The sequence below is a fragment of the Physeter macrocephalus genome, chromosome 4 (assembly GCF_002837175.3).
Source record: "Physeter macrocephalus isolate SW-GA chromosome 4, ASM283717v5, whole genome shotgun sequence".
Classification (NCBI taxonomy): domain Eukaryota; kingdom Metazoa; phylum Chordata; class Mammalia; order Artiodactyla; family Physeteridae; genus Physeter; species Physeter macrocephalus.
Genome location: NC_041217.1, coordinates 41096256 through 41113027, shown reverse-complemented (window position 1 = coordinate 41113027; position 16772 = coordinate 41096256). Strand labels below are relative to the sequence as shown.

General features: G+C 49.1%; 1 protein-coding gene across 5 annotated transcripts in view; it reads left to right on the top strand.

The window, feature by feature from the left end:
• The first annotated feature begins 2984 nt into the window (after positions 1–2984).
• ATP2B4 (ATPase plasma membrane Ca2+ transporting 4) overlaps positions 2985–16772 on the top strand; it is a 90924-nt gene continuing 77136 nt past the window's right edge. For 3 of the 5 annotated variants that reach the window (XM_007111028.4, XM_007111026.4, XM_007111025.4), the window contains exon 1: positions 2985–3830. The gene's annotated coding sequence lies outside the window, so the exon portion shown is untranslated. The remainder of the gene's footprint in view (positions 3831–16772) is intronic. The other 2 variants (XM_007111024.4, XM_007111022.4) reach the window with 1 other exon arrangement.

Below are 16772 nucleotides of genomic sequence, written 5' to 3'. Positions count from 1 at the left end.
GAAGCCCACTAGACTGACCTGCTCTGGGGAGGCCATGACACCTGGATGAGAAGAGCGGGGCCAGAGCTCAAGAAGTAAGAACATGCAAAGTCAAGGGCATGGCAGGGATAAGAAGGAAAAGGCTCTAGTCAGAGGCTAGTCAGCCAGCCATACACAACAGCCCAACTAGGAACTTTCGATGCTAGAGACAGTAACCCCCCTCTTGCCATGGTGGGTGGGGGAAGGGGCACAACTCTACTCTCCCACACTTGGCTGTTACTTTTATGTGTAGATTTATCTTTATTTATCTTTATCCATTCTAGATTTCAAGCCCGCTGCTAAAAGAAACAAGGCACCAAGGCTTCTGGGTTTCCAGAAAACACAGGCTTCAGGGGCTGGCTCAGTTATAGAGATCAGGTAGGTGGCAGCCACCCCACTCCCACATTCTCCCTCCTGTCTACAAGGGGGCTGGAGTTGGGATGGGGTGGGGGGGGGTTCTTCCCTCATCCCACAACCCCCCACCGGTGAAGGGGACACTGGGCAGATCTACCTGACACTGGCCCAGGAACCCCAGCCAGCCAGAGGTAGGACAGACTTCAGAGCCCCTTTTGGCAGCACCTGCCCTGCACAGCCTGCCTCCCTGGAACCCAAGGAGTTTGAGGAGAGGATCTAGCCTTTCAAATACTAACCAGGCATCATTTCCCCGCCCCCACATGCCAGGCGGCCAAAGCAGACTCTTCCTTTAATGGGCCCACACATCTGGCCTAAATTGTTACTCCTCCAAGACAAGTTTACAGAACAGTTAGGCAAGGCCTCTGCGCACAGCCACTGCAGACAAGCTTAAAATACACTTTAATACATTTAAAGCACCATTTCAGAGACTGCCTTTCTCATGATAAAGATGCAACTGACACTCACTGGGGACTAAAATGTCAAGTTGTTGCAATCCGGCAGGGAGCCTGACAAGCCATTAAATCTGAAGCTCTGTTCTGCTGATTCCTTTCCTTTCATTCCCCTGTCTTCCCCAACAATTGATCTGGGCTCCTGAAACTGACATTTTGGTAGGACCTTCCAAACTCTAACAAGGTACCATCTCTCTCCCTGCCATCAGTCCTTCCACTGAAATGCCCTGGGGAGTGGAGTGGGATGGACCAGAGGAGTTGGGAGAGAGGCGGGGAGTGAATGAGAGCACACCTCCCCTTTGGTGTCCTCTAAATGCCAAAGAGGAGGAGACTTTCAATCCCTAGGAAAAAAGGACTGCTTGGAAAACAGTCCATGATGGCTTCCAGAGAGGGTGACCCTAAACTCCCCTCCACACCCCTGGAACCTTCCATCTGCTGGGCTGGGCTGGAAGGGAGAGGCACAAGGATAGACAGGGGCTTATTTTGGATTCAGCTCCCAAAATAGATGGCAGTAGGCAATCTCTAGCACCACATTAGGAAACTCAGTTCCAAGCCCAGCCCAACCACTCTAAAAAGTTTCTTTACTTTTGTCTCTTTAACTTTCCCTGGCTCAGAAACAGGACATAGATGAGTTATTGAGAAATATTAGGATAGAAAAATAAAGAGAGGAAAGAAAGGACCCCAGTGTTAGGACACTGGGAAGGGTGTTAATAGGCCGAGGGAAACCAGTTGTGTCTAATCCACAACTCTGTTTCTCCATGTGCACATGGTTGTTCATCCCAGGGTAGGGAGGTCGGATGGCAAAGGAGGACAGGTGTGGTGTGAGGTGTTGAGTTAGGATGGGAGGGTCAAAGAGGTCTCTTCCCAAACCCTGAAGTTGTGGCCAGTCACCTTCTCTCAGCATAGTTTACAACTCTAACCTCTGAGGTGTGCGTTAACCTGCCTTCCATTAGCGTATGAGTGTGTGTGTGTGTGTGTGTGTGTGTGTGTGTGTGTATGTGTGTATGCGCCTGCTGAGGTAGGTGTGGGAATATATCAGTCAATGAAGACATGCAGCAAGAACCAGTTGATGGTGCATGTTTGCACCTGAAAGCCGGAATTTTTCAGGCAAAATCTAGGAGTGGCACTGTTGCACAATGCTGGTGGGTGTGTGGCTGCGGGGTGTGAATAACACTTTATAGTCTATGTAGAAGTGTGCATGGATGTCTGAGTGTGTGCAAACTAAAATGGAAATGTGTGCCGGAACATGATACAAGTGCAGGAGAGTACACAGGCTTTGGAGTCAGTCTGACTTGGCCTTGCATCCTTGCTCTGTTATTTACCAGGTGTGTAATCTTGGGCGAGTCACTGATCCTCAATCTCCTCAACTCTGAAATGAAGACAATAAGACCCTTCAAGATTGCCATGAGCATTAGAAACCATATATACAAAGCTTCTGGTGCCATAGCCCACACATAGTTGAACTCAAAAGTAGGCAGCTATTGGGACTTCCCTGGTGGTCCAGTGGTTAAGAATCCGCCTTCCAATGCAGGGTATGCGGGTTTGACCCCTGACAATAAGACCCTTCAAGATTGCCATGAGCATTAGAAACCATATATACAAAGCTTCTGGTGCCATAGCCCACACATAGTTGAACTCAAAAGTAGGCAGCTATTGGGACTTCCCTGGTGGTCCAGTGGTTAAGAATCCGCCTTCCAATGCAGGGTATGCGGGTTTGACCCCTGGTCGGGGGAACTCTGGGGAACTAAGATTCCACATGCCGCAGAGAAACTAAGCAGAGCAACTAAGCAGAGCAACTAAGCCCGTGCACCACAACTCCTGAGCCCACGCGCTCTGGGGCCTGCGCGACGCAGCTAGAGAAGCCCATCTGCCCCAACGAAGATCCCACGTGCCGCAACTAAGACCTGAAGCAGCCAAATAAATAAATATTAAATAATAAAAAAAAAAAGTAGGCAGCTATTTTCATGCACTGTGGTTGTGGGTACAGAGACAAGACGGAGCAAAATGTGACCTGGGAGAGTGTGTGTATGAAATCTGGGTGAGGGCTGTGTACTAATGTGTGTGTATAAGCAAAGCGGTGAACAGGTGTGTGCATCCAAAGCAATGCCTTCGCCTTCTCCAGTGGGCCCCCTACTCAGACAGGGGAAGGAAGGTGGCAGGGGAAGGCCAAGTTTTCGCAGACACCTTGGGTTTCTGGGTCCTGGCTCTAAGTGAGTAAGAGGTTGAGAGGAGCTGCAGGAAGCCAACCGCCTGCAGAAGCTTCCTTTTTCCCTCCACCCAGCAACAGTTGAATACCGCCACCCACATCCACTCCCGCTCCACCCACACGCTACTTTGCTTTCAACAAGGGTGAGAAAGGGCGGGGAGGAAACTCCACAGGAAAGAGGATTCCTCCCCTTCTTTCCCCCATTCCGCCTTAAAACAAACCAGGAAGCAGCCGCAGCTCACAATCGAGCCACCTTAACAGTGGAGTAATGGTCTGGCCTCTCGCCAAGTCCCACCCCCGTTCCGTTTCTCGCTCCTCCCCTTTCTCCTCCCGCTCCGGCCGGGCTGGTGAGCCAGAGTCTGCCCGAGTTGGCTGGAGCTGTTGCCATGACAAGCATTTTCTCAAGAAAGCTCTGCTGTTGAAACCGTCTAAAGCTGGGGGTTGAAAAGGGGCACGAACTTCCTGGGGAACCACCCCTCCGAGGAGAGTAAGACCAGAGACACCAGCCCAGCTCCCCTGCACCCTTTCCTTCCAGAAACCTGAGAGGTCCTTCCCTTTGGGAGGGCCGGGGGAGGAGACCCAGCCCACTCCCTGGTCGTGGCTGGAAAGGCAGAAGAGACCAGCCAGCATCTCCGGCGTGGTTGCCACACTGGACCGGTGGGTGGTCACCCCCACCCTACCCCTGTGCATGGAAAGCCTGAGGGAGATTCCCGCGTGAAGAAGCCTGGATCTTTGCTAGAGAGGTAGGCTTGCAGAAAATGAATTGAATCTTGATTTGTAAACTTAGTTTCTTTCTTTCCTCTCAATGGCTTCTAAAACTCCCTGAATTTCCTCTGACTAGCATATTTCTTGCGACTGGGTTTAGGGGTGTGTGTGTGTGTGTGTGTGTGTGTGTGTGTGTGTGTGTGTTTATAAATTTCTGAAATTCTTTCTTAGATTCAGATCTTAGAAACCGTATAATCAAACAAGTGATTTCTCCTTTCCACCCCCGCCCACTAGTTTTTGTCGTTCCTGGGCTGTGGGTGTAGGGAAGTGGAGTGTGTGTGTGTGTGTGTGTGTGTGTGTGTGTGTGTGTGTGCACAGATTTGTCAAATACTGTATTTCCTTCCTAGATTCAGCTCTTAGAAACCGTATAATCAAACAAGTGATTTCTCCTTTCCACCCCCGCCCACTAGTTTTTGTCGTTCCTGGGCTGTGGGTGTAGGGAAGTGGAGGGACTGTATTCTTCATACCCAAATTGAGCTTTTGGAAAAAGCATTTGTTTTCCCCCATTCGTTCCTGCCCTCCCCCTCCCCCTTGGCTTGGGAATGAGACGCAGAATGGAAAACTGTTGCAAAAATATTTTCCGGGTCTGTTCCCTTTCTTGAAAGCACCAAAGAAAAACGGAAAAAAAAAAAAAAAAGAGTATGAAATCTTCAGCAGGAAGGAGGGACACCAGTGGGGACTGAAAGAGGGGCTCACTGGGGGGGATGGCTGGAGGGTAGGAGCTAGGAGAAGTTGGGGGTAGGGAAGGGGAATGTACAAATTAAATTTCCTTGGCTTTGTAGAGAAACCTCAGCAATTTCTCTCTACCGCTTGCAAAACATCCTCAGACTTTCACGTCTATAATTAGTCGTGGAAAAAGCTGGGAGTTCCCTCGTACCGTTGTTGTTCAGTTGTTGTTTGAGTGTGTGCGGAGAGTCAAGAACCAACTGTATGAGTGTCTCTGAGGGCACCGCCCCATATATAGCTGTTCCCAAAGGGGAGAAGAGGTGAAGTTGGAAAGTTTGCAATTTCAAGGCTGGTGACTGTGGGGCTGGTGAGTGTTTGGTGGTTGGGGGTTGGCCACAGGCATCCTTGGGAGGGTCCCTGAGCATCCTGGGCCTCTGCGCTGTCTTGCTGAAGAGCTATAAATTAAGGCTGGGATTGCCCCTCCTGCTTTTATCCACAAACATACTCACTCAAACACTTGGCTTGCTCTTGGTGTGGAAGAGGCAGGCTGGCATCCTTTCCAGATGAGTCCAGCCTCACACACTCTTCCATCTCACTGAAGGATCCACCACTCTTCTCTTGCAGGGTGCGGGGGATGCGAGAGTGGCTAACCACATCCTGGGAGAGAGTGGGCACTCTGCTGGCCAGAGACAGTACCCTCGTGGGCATTCCTGCCGGACTTACAATAACTTGCACTCGGTGCCAGCCAGCCTGGTAGGGGGGGAATCTCAGCTGAAGAAATAGGCGGGCACTCAACTGGCACCACTGGGGGAGGGGAAGTAAAATCCCACTCTACCAGGCTACCTCCTCCTCTGGGTGGGGTGTCTGGCAGGCAGTCTTAAGAGCCTCTTCTCCCTCCTTGAGCCTCTCCCCAGAGCTGCCCCTTCTGGTCCTTCCTATTTGGAGCCCCTCCCCCCCCTTTCTGCTCCCTCAGCTCCAGGCCCTCTTTACTAGGAAAGAAGGGAAGAGACCTGGGTCACCCTAGGCTGCAACAGGCCACGGAGAGGGACCTAAGGGGTTAGGAGGAGCTGGGTGAGGGAAGGTTTAAGAGAAGGAGGAAGCCAGGAAGAGTAGTGGAGCTGGGTTCCCTCGCTGGTTGGCTAGGGGTCGTGGCCTTGGGAAGCTGACTCTGGGAAGGGGTAAAGGGTGCTCTATGAAGTGGGTCCTGTACCGAAGCTGGGGAGGGGGGTGTGCGTGGAAAAGAAGCACCTGCCCCCTGCCCCAGCTAGTTTGGCTGGAAGAGTGGTAAAGGCAAGAGGTTAGAAACTGGAAAGAAGGAAGCAAAAGAATTGGAGGATAGCAGAAATGGGGGCCGGGAAGCAACAGGAACCAGTTTTCATCCTGAGGTTTTGGATGACTGAACCGCCTGCACCCAAGGACAGACAGCTCCTCTCTCCCTAGATTCTGCTGGAGAAGGGAATGAGGCCTTACCCAGTGGTCAGGGGACCCATGACAGGATCCATTGCCTTGGTTCTGTAGAAAGCCAGGGAGGAGAACCCATTTCTTTGCTTCTGCCCGGGAGCCCCATCCTTCCTGCCACCATCTTGCAGAGGTACAACCCCGAAATCACACCGCCCGCCACCCTCCTGCCTGCGCCCTCCCATTCTGGGGGCCCATAATCCCACCGTTCCTGCAGCCGACCTTCCCGTTTTCAGTGCTCTGACTAGGGGTAGATTCTGGTAGGCTCGGGACGACTTCTCCTTGAGAAGCAGGGCGCGCACCGAGGAGCCTGTCCGGGGGCCTTGAGTCGTGGGTGGGTGGAGCGGTGGGGGGGAACTCCCCGCAGCCCCCTCCCTTCCCGCCGGGGCCGCGGGGCGGGCTCGGTGCTGCCTCACACCCTCTGCCTCCTCCCCTCGGCGGCTCTGCGGCCACGCCCGGTCGCAGCCACTCCTGCAGCGCCGCTCCACCCTCGGTCTCTGCGGGAATCTGAGTGCTCCTTGCACCGGGCGCTCGGAGCTGGAGCGGAGGTTTCCTGCCTCTGGGGCCGTGCTGAGCCTCGGTTCCTTCCACTACCAGGTACCATCTCCGTGTCCCTGGCTGGATTCAAGGTCAACTCGAAGGAACACAGCTCGTTTTTACCTCTGGGATTCCTAGCACCTAGGCGCTTGGTCAATGTTGGAAGAAGGAGGTGGCATTTTGGGGGATCTGGGAATCAGCAGATCTGGGGCTCAACCTCATCCGGGCTGACTCCTAGCTTGCCCTGTGGTCTTCGGTTCCCCCCCTGCAAGGTGGAAAGCTTGCTCCCGCAGTAATGGTGGGAGGGAGTGCTGAGTCAGATTTGTGGGATTTCTACGGCTTTTGGTGTCAGAAGAAAGTCAAAAAAGGAGGGCGCAGTTAGGGGCAGAACTGGCGCAGTTTGCCTGAGGTGTGAGCGCCAGAAGTCAGGTGGTGTGGGGGAGGGGCAGGGGTCCCTGAGCAAGGGTAAGGGGGAGCCTTACTCTTTCCCACTCTGACCGCAGCCTCTTGAAAAGAAGAGGGGTCCTGGGCCACTCAGCCCAGCACTGACCCAGCAGTTCAAATATTACACAGGAAACTGCCTCTTATTCAAGAATATAGCTTCTCTCAGCAACCCCCATGGGCCCTTTTCTCTTTTTTTCTATTCTCCTGGCCTTGGACCCAGCACCCAGAGAAAGGGATAAGGCCTGCCCATCTAGGGCATTCCAGATCCACCAAAGCCTTGGAGGGAGGAAAGGAGGTTGTTCATTCTTGGTCCCAGGACTTGAAGAATCATGTTTGGCTTAGGTTGACACAGGTATTTGGTTTAACTTTGAAGAGGAATGCCCTACCTTAGGCCTCACTGCCTTCCCCCGGAGTAATTCTTCCCGCCCTCTGACCTCTTGCCCTCAGCCTACCCTGAGACAGGGCTCTCTTCCAGCCAGTTCCTTGCTCCTCAGACATGCATGCATTGACTTCTGTCATCTCTGATTGGTATTTGTGGGTCGAGGTGAGAAGGAGGGAGAGATGAGAAAGGCAAGGTCTCTGGGTCACAAGGAAGGAGAACACCTGGGCAGAGTCAACTGGGGTGACATCCTTTCCCCACTCATTTCCCCCTTCTGTAGAATGGGTCAGAGGAATAAAGCTGGCCCCGGGGCTGGAGTCCAAAAGGCTTGTGTGGAATGTTTTGTACTCTGCTTCCTCTCCCAGCATCTCTCTTTGTCTCCTCTTTCCTCTTTCCCTTGTATGAGCCATTCTTGTTCCACTGACTGATTTCCTCTGCACATGTTAAAACAAATGACAGGGACTTCTGCCTCCACCTTAAGCCAGTCCTCTGTGTTCAGCCCACATAAACGCAGGCTGAGGAGGGAAACCAGGCAGGACCTAGTTAGAACCAGAGCCAAGGACTCCCAGTCAGGGGAGGAGTTTTTGGAGGCAATTTGTGTTGGGAGAGGGGGGGGTAGCAGAGAGGCCAAAGGAGAGAAAAGGGAGGTGAGAACATAGGTGTCAAGGGGCGAGGGTCCCTCCCTCAATTTGGACTCTCCTCAGTCTAGTTCTTCTCTGGCTGCAGCCTTCTGCCTCATCATTTCTCTCTGCTCTGTTTTCCCAAGTTAAGTAGAGAAATCTTTGGGATAACTCAGGGAGATGGACTGCAATGAAATCCGTGAGATTCCTTTGCTTTTGCCTTCTTGCTGGATTGCTAGGACAGAGGGAGCTTGGGGTAGTGTGTTTATTGGTGGGGAGGTTAAGGACTCTCAGGTAAGCTCAGGGTAACTCTCAGCTCAGAACACTTCTTAGCATCTTGCTATGATCTTCCACCTAGGTTGCAAAATCAATGTCAGGGGTACAAATTAGTACGGCCCCTATGGAGAGCAAGTGAGCAACATCTAACAAAACAACATGTGCATTTACCCAGCAATCCTATTTCTAGAAATTTATCCAGAAAATGCACATTCACAAATACAAAAACATGTGTGCACAAGGTGATTCTTTAAGACATATCTGTAATAGCCTTACAATATTTTTCTTTAAATATCCTTCTAACAAATTTATTCACTTTTTAACCATTCCTGTGTGGTAAAAGCCACACTTTTTGGTGTCCAGTTCTATGAGTTTGGACAAAAGTGATCATCATATAATCACCGCCATGAGATACTGAACCACGGTGTTTGCCTTTCCCGAATGTCCTATCGATGGTATTGCACAGGATGTGGTCTTTTGTGTCTGACTTGCACTCAGCATGACACAGTTCAGATCTTCCCATGTTCTTGTGTGTCTCAGGAGTGTGTTCCTTTTTATTACTGAGTAGTGGTTCATTGTTTCAGTTTGTTTATCCATTCACTAGTTGAAGGACATTTGGGTTGTGTCTAAATTTTTGGAGATTGTGAATAAATTCGCTATAAACATTGGATTCAGGTTTTTGTGGGAACATCATTCACTTCTTTAGGGTTATAATTTATAAGAAACTGCCAAACTGTTTTCCAAAGTGGTTGTACCATTTTGAACCAACACTGTATGAGAATTCCATTTGCTCTACATCCTTACAAGCAGTTGGTATGGTCACTTTCTTGGGGGGTGGGTAGTGTTTTAGCTAATCTCATAGGTGTTCAGAGGTACAAAATTAGTTGGTAATTAGACTTATTTGATGTCATCAGCCTGAAACGCAATCACCTAGTAAGAAATAAAGCAGGCATCTCTGGATGTTATCAACCAAAAAACAAAAAAAAAGCAAAAAAAGCATCTGCTGGGGTAGAATGAGAGCCATCCGACATGGCAACTGAGACTTCAAAAAAGTGAATTCATTTAAAAAAAACATTAAAATTATGTGTTTGGGGAAAAGGGTGGGGAGGCGGAAACCAGTCTAGATTTAAAGAAACTAAAGAGATATTATAGCCAAATGCAATGCAGAAAACTTAATTGGATCTTGGGTCAAAAAAAAAAAAAAAAAGACCATAAAAGACATTCTGGGACAATTGGGGAATTTTTAATATAGATATTAGATGATATGTAATTTTTGTTAATCTTTAAAGGTGTGCTAGTGGTCATGACAATGGTTTTATAGGAGAATGTCTTTATGAAAAAGTATTCAAGGGCACAGTGTCTGCAAGTGGTTTTCAAATGGTTCAGCAAAAAAATGTATATATATACCTCAAGAGAGGGCATACAAGATGCTAACAATTGGTGAATCTAAGTGAAGGGTCTGGAGTTGTTTATTGTACTATTTTTTTCAACGTTTCAAATTTGAAATGTTTCCTAATACCAAGGTATGGAGAGAAGTACATGCTAGGAAGGACTCCCAGATTCCTAGACTGCCCTCACTATTGGACCAACGGACCAAACGGGGCATCTTTTCTCAGCTCTCTAGCCCCCACTCGCCACCCTCCCCGGGGAGTCTCTGTTTTCACTCTCACTGCTGTCAACATCAGGCTTTTCTTTCTGGGTGGGAGCAGCTGGGGCATAGTGGGCTGGGCAGCTGGGCGGGCCAGGAGCAACGGGTGGAAGCAGGCACTTCCCCACAATACCATGGGCCAGCTGAGGAAGCCTACGGATTGAGGGCTTCCAGAATCACCCACCTGCCTTTTGAGGAGGGTCCCCAATTGTAAGAGGAGGAATCCACCAACAGTCCAGAAGTTGTTTCTGACCAACCTTTCACATCCCTTCTGAATTCTATAATGAGGTGCTTCTGAGAGAAGCCAGCTGTGCCTGCCCTGAGCCTTCATGTGTGGGCTAAGCAAGGGCTCCTAGATCCTCCCTTGCTGGAGCCTGCATAGCGGCTGCACTGTCACTGACCCAAATTACTGTGCTGTCCACCACTGCCTTTTCAGCCTGGTCCTAGCTCTAGGGAGATATCAGGTTTCCAGGAGGCGTATCTCTCTCTCCCCCTCTCTTTTCTCCCTGAAAACCCTGGGACTAAGGCCCTGTGTGACTCAGGGTTTTTTTCATGTAGGAGAGGGCTCTTGATCCTTTAGTCAATTCGCCTTCTGTCTTGCTTAGGGAGGCTGAAAGAGCAGAAGCCAGGAAGTTGAAAGGGGCCAGACAGGGAGGAGTTTGTTCTCATGCACTGCCAGGCCTGCCAGAAGAACATGGGACTGGGAGTCAGAAAACTGGTGATCATGGGACTTCCCTGGTGGCACAGTGGTTAAGAATCCACCTGACAATTCAGGGAACACAGGTTCGAACCCTGGTCCGGGAAGATCCCACATGCCGTGGAGCAACTAAGCCCTTGAGCCACAACTACTGAGCCTGCGCTCTAGAGCCTGCGAGCTACAACTACTGAGCCCGCGTGCCATAACTACTGAAGCCCGTGCGCCTAGAGCCTGTGCTCCACGATAAGAGAAGCCACCGCAATGAGAAGCCTGCGTGCCACAACAAAGTGTAGCCCCTGCTACTAGAGAAAGCCCGCAAGCAGCAATGAAGACCCAACGCAGCCAATAAATAAATTAAATAAATAAAATAAATAAATCAATAAATTTATTTATTAAAAAAAAAGAAAACTGGTGATCTGGGCTTTTGACTACTGTGTGACCTTGACAGAGGTGGGTGATGTCTCTGGGCCTTCGTCTCCCCCACTATAAATTGAAACCAAGCTTGGACAAATAGGCATTTCTTTTTTTTTTTTTTAATTTATTTATTTCTTATTTATTATGTTTTTGGCTATGTTAGGTCTTTGTTGCTGCGTGCGTGCTTTCTCTCGTTGTGGTGAGCGGGGGCTACTCTTCGTTGTGGTGCGCGGGCTTCTCATCGCTGTGGCTTCTCTTGTTGCGGAGCATGGGCTCTAGGCACATGGGCTTCAGTAGTTGTGGCTCGAGGGCTCTAGAGCGCAGGCTCAGTAGTCGTGGCTCACGGGCTTAGTTGCTCCGAGGCATATGGGATCTTCCCGGACCAGGGCTCAAACCTGTGTCTCCTGCATTGGCAGGCGGATTCTTAACCACCGCGCCACCAGGGAAGTCCTAAACAGGCATATCTGATTCAAGATTCTCTTTTTGTACAAAGAGGCAAAACTCTCAACACCCGAACCAAGCTCTTTATCGTAGTCTAGCACAATGTAACAGCCTGTAGCTAAGTTCCGTCCTTCTTCCCAGGATGACCAGACATAAGGAGACCTAAAAAGATCTGCCTTGTGGACAGCCACACCCTCAAGTTTTGGGACTAGAACAGGTTCTTAGAGTCCCCATCTCCACCTGTCTGTAAGTTCAATTGAGTACCTACTCAACACCTTCTAAGGCCACGATTCTGCTGTGTCCTAAGCTAGAGAAAGAAAGATTAGCTAGAGATACAGAAATCCAAGCCTTCAGGTAGTTTACTATCTCCTAAGGAACATGATCCCCCCAAAGAGTTATTAGGTCCAACCATATGAAATTGGCAGTTTGCAACTGCTTTTAACCTATAAAAGGCAATTTAATATGATTCAACATAATATTAATATTACTAGATATTGGAAATCAGGAACTACAGTCAGTGTCATGGGATGGAGAGATGAGATTTTCATCTGAATAGTGGATCGGGTTTGGAGAAATTTGGGTAAAGCTACCAGTTGCTAGGCCGGCCTGTCCTACCTCTCAATCCAGACTTTCGGCCCTGGAGGTGGACAACATTGGCCGAGCCCTTATCCAGACTCTGGTTGGGATTTCAGCATTAGCATTTCTGGTAACTGGCCGGGGCAGCTGCCCATGGGTAGAGAGGAGAGTGCTGTCCATCTGTAGTCCACTATTCCTGTGCCCTGAATGCCCTGCTTCATATCTTGGGAATTGAGAATGGAGGAAACTAAGAAAGGAGGAAATAGGAAATATCCATCTAATTTTTCCCCCCCTCTAGTGGCAGACAACAGCGGGGACACACCCTTGAAGCCTCATCTGGCAAGTGATACGGGAGCTGAAAGGGTATTAGAGGGAATGTGGGGACCAGAATTTGGCAGGGCTCACCTGAAAATTATTCTTGGGGGAGGTGATTGCCAAACAGGATTTGAATGAGGAGAGAAAATAGCTTTGGTGAAGGAGACGATGGGGGTGGGGGTAGATTGGGAGGAAGCGTTGTGCTGCTGCATCTGGCTGAGGACATTCAGCATCGTGGAGAGTCAGATGCTCTGGCAGGTGAGGGAGGCTGTCTGCTCCCTCCTGCTGAAATGCCTCCAGCCCTCTGTCTGAGCCAGCACCTGGATCTCAAGCAGGATGGCATCTGGCCTCAGCAGCAGCCTGCTACCTGCCTGCTCTCCTGGTGCTTATGGACCATTAGGATGATTTTTTGATGTTTTCTCCCCACCGTCTGTACTACAACCTTCTTTGTGGGGAGCACTCATAGGACATCTGTTAGGATGCTAGGATAGGCAGAGCTAACATCCAAACTTCCAGGGGCTTTCTGACCTTGGTACAGGGGAGGTCAGTCACCAGGCTTTGGGCTGGCGGGGGGTAGCTCATTTTATTGAGCCAGGCATTTGAGATGGATAGAGTTGGAGAAATGGTCCAATTTCCCTTTATCCCAAGTGAGACAACTGAAAACTAGAGACTTGCCCAAGGACACCAGACTAGTTGGAGGCCAAGCCCAGTTCTCCCCACTCCAAGTCTGTGACTGGGCCCCTGAGCCCCTCAGTGCATCACTGCGTGAGCCAGATCAATACCAAACCACACTGGTACCCGATTTCTCTATCCATGTAACTGGGAGAATTATTCCAGCCCCTCTTAGAATGACGTGTGACACGATGAGGTCATGTGCTAGAAGCTTTTTGGAAGAAAGATGCTAGAAACCATAAAAGCGCTGTGCTGTGATTGCTATTGTTGCTGCTATTATTAACAATTAAGGTCATTAGGACTAGAGAATATGCAAAGGAGAAGCACTTTTGGCACCACCCTTATGACTGTGTAGCTCCTGATGGACCTGGTTTTCTTCCACAGCCCCTCCCAGGCAGCTGGGCCTTGAGCTGGCAGAGGCAGGATAATGGAGAGGGGAAGCAGAAGTCCTGGAAAAGGACCTCCTTCTGCCTGGGTGTCCCCAGCCCAGCCCTTTTCTCAGGATGCGGCCTCTCGGAAGGAGTGCGGAGGGAAAGCGCTCTGACCTTCACTTCTTCCTTGGCAGCTGACTAACCCAGGTTGGCTGGGGGCTCTGATTTGGGGGCTAAGAATCAGCAGGGTTGAGCCACTGTAATGGGACAGCACAGATCGATTTTATTGCCAGAGCCAATCTGTCATTCATTTGCTTATTTATTTACTTGTTCATTCAACAAACACAAAGTAAGCACAAACTGTGTGCCAGGCGCTATGTTAGTATTTGGAGAGAAGTGGCATCCAGAAGGCAGGGAAGGACTAAAAATCACCTACTTTCAGCTCAAGGACAAGTATCCTGAGCCTGGGCGCCCACAGCAAACTCTGATTTTAGCAGTGTTCCAGAGAACTTGCATTTGTGTTCTTGGAGAATACCTTTAACCCCCAAACTCAGGAAGATAAGGCCTAGATTCCATGAAGGATTGAGCTGGGAGAGGCACCCCTGTGTTACCAATGAGACTGTGGCCTGATGATGAAGGACTTGCCCTTGTCCTTTGCCTTCTGGGCCAGGGCCTGGTGCTGGAGCTGGGTGTTTGTCCAGCCTGGTATACCCAGTCCTTGGGTTGTCACCCCAGGGTCACCTGACTTTGTAACCCCCTGCTTATGTTCTCAGAATCTGATGGGGCAGAGACATTCTGTTGCCGGGATGTGCAGAGTTCCATCTGAATGGAACCTCGGAATGAAAAAATAAACTTCAAGGGAAACCCTCCAGTTTCTCCTCCAATCCTTACTTCTCATTTCAGCCCTTCCGCCCTACTTGGCAGTGTGATATTGAAGGATAAAAGAGTGGATTTAGATTCAGTTGATACATGCTATACACATCTTTATTGAACCTCAGTTTTCCCATCTATAACGTGTATATAATATCACCTTTCCTTATCTACCCTATAGAGTGTTGTGATGGACAAATGAGATACGGTAGATGACAGCATTGGGTAAACGCTAAAGTGCTGGATGTATGTAAGGCTTATTATTCCAGTGCCCCCCTTCTCATTTTCCAGTTCGCATGTCGGTCCCCTCTACTGCCCAGTCGTTTGACACCACTTGCCAGCACATCCTTCTCTGATCTCTCACTGTCCACTCCAGATTCTGCTCTTACCGTGTCTTCTCTCCTTGCCTAGATCAAGATCTAAAACAACACTTGTTGCATCTTAAATAATAACAACAGTAGAAGTAATAGTCTGAGCTAACATCCATTATTTATGTGCTAGGTATTAAATTTGGATTATCTCATTTAATATTTTTTTAATTAATTAATTTATTTATTTATTTTGGCTGCGTTGGGTCTTCGTTGCTGTGCACGGGCTTTCTGTAGTTGCGGCGCGCGGGCTTCTCATTGTGGTGGCTACTCTTTGTTGCGGAGCACAGGCTCTAATCACGTGGGCTTCGGTAGTTGTGGCACGCGGGCTCAGTAGTTGTGGCTCACGGGCTCTAGAGTGCAGGCTCTGTAGTTGTGGCTCAGGCGCTTAGTTGCTCCGCGGGATGTGGGAGCTTCCTGAACCAGGGCTCGAACCTGTGTCCCCTGCATTGGCAGGCGGATTCTTAACCACTATGCCACCAGGGAAGTCCCATCATTTAATATTCTTAGTAGACAATGAAGTAATACTAGTATTATCTTCATTTTACAGATTAGTAAAGATGTTCATAAAACACAGGCTGAGGTGCAACCCAAGTGTAGGCCATTTCTGAATTTCCTCTTTCCATTGCTGAATGACTGAGTGATTGACAAGAACAGGGAGAGATTCGACAGCATTTATTGAATGTCGACTAAATACGCCGATTTCAAATTATGTCACAATAACCACCTTATGAGACAGGTACTGGATTTGTCTTAGACATCATCTGGTTGCAGAACAGAACCAACCCAAAGAAGCACAAGTAAAAGGGGGCTTTAGGAGGTTACAGAGAAATATCACAGGATTAGCAGCAGGCAGTGCAGCGCCCGGTGGACCGCGTCTTTTCTCTGCAGCTGCTAGCACTCTCTTCTCTGCCTCCTGGTCCACATGCACAGCACCCATTGCGGTTCACCAAGCAACAGGTTTGATCTCCAAATTGATATGACCTTCCTGCTTAGCTCTCCAAAGTAAATTAACTCAGTTTCTCCAATATGACCTTCCTGCCTAACTCTCCAAAGTAAATTAACTCAGTTTCTCCATCCAAATGTCACGAGATGCCGATTTCCGGCTCAGGTCCAATGTCCACCCCTGCTAATTATCCGTGGCCCGCTTGAGGAGAGTGTGGACGAATCAAATCATGACCACCCAGGTCTATCCCTTCAACAGGGGCTATGGGTGGAAGCAGATGTTTCTAGAGGGGAAATCCTTGACCTTAGGTAGATGCAAACCCAAGTATGCTCTTTACCACACTGGACTGTCACTAAGGACATCATGGAGATGATGCCCTGCATGCAGCCCCTAAAGAAGAGAGCATGTGAGTTGTCCCAGAATCTGCATGTTCAGGTGGCCTGGAAAAATAAGAATACCATTTTTGAACTCTGCTATATGCCAGGCATTTTATGTACGTTATCTTTTATCCTTACAATATCCCTACAATGTGTCATTGTTTCATTTTATAGATAAGAAAGCGAACACTCAGCAAGCTAAGTTAGGGCTAGGCTGATATTTGACCCAGGCCTGTCTGACACTAAGACCCTTTCTGTTAACCAAGACTCACCAAAAAAAAGATATTTTACGTTGATCCTGCTGTAATGTATGCTCCATGAGGGCAAAGATCTTAGTCTTTTTGTTCACTTATGTATCCCACCTAAAATAGTATGTGGCATATAGTAAGTGCTCAATTAAAAAAATCATTGAGTGGATTTTGTTTTAGTATCTTCTGCACTCCTGGGCTTCCCATGGTCAGAGGGAAAAGGGTAATATTCTAACTGTTAGAGGATGGGCCACTGAAATAACTGAGGTAACCTTCTGGGTGTGCCTCTGATCCCTACTCAACTCTACTTTGATGGGAGACATTAGGAACAGTCCCTCAACATGGAGGAGTCCAAAGGAAAGTATGGCCCTATATCCATCTGTGTCTCCTGTCCTGTACATCTGACCTAAGACACTTAGCCCTGTGAAGGGAGCAGGTGAAAGGAGATTTCCCAAACACTGGAAAATTCACTTACTGGAACAGGAAATAGGATGCCAAGCTCCTCTATCCCTAGAGAAAATAATGCTAATTTCCATTGGGTGTTCAGCCCCAGGGTCCAGAGTTTACCAAATCCTGAATCTCTTCCCATGCCCTTCT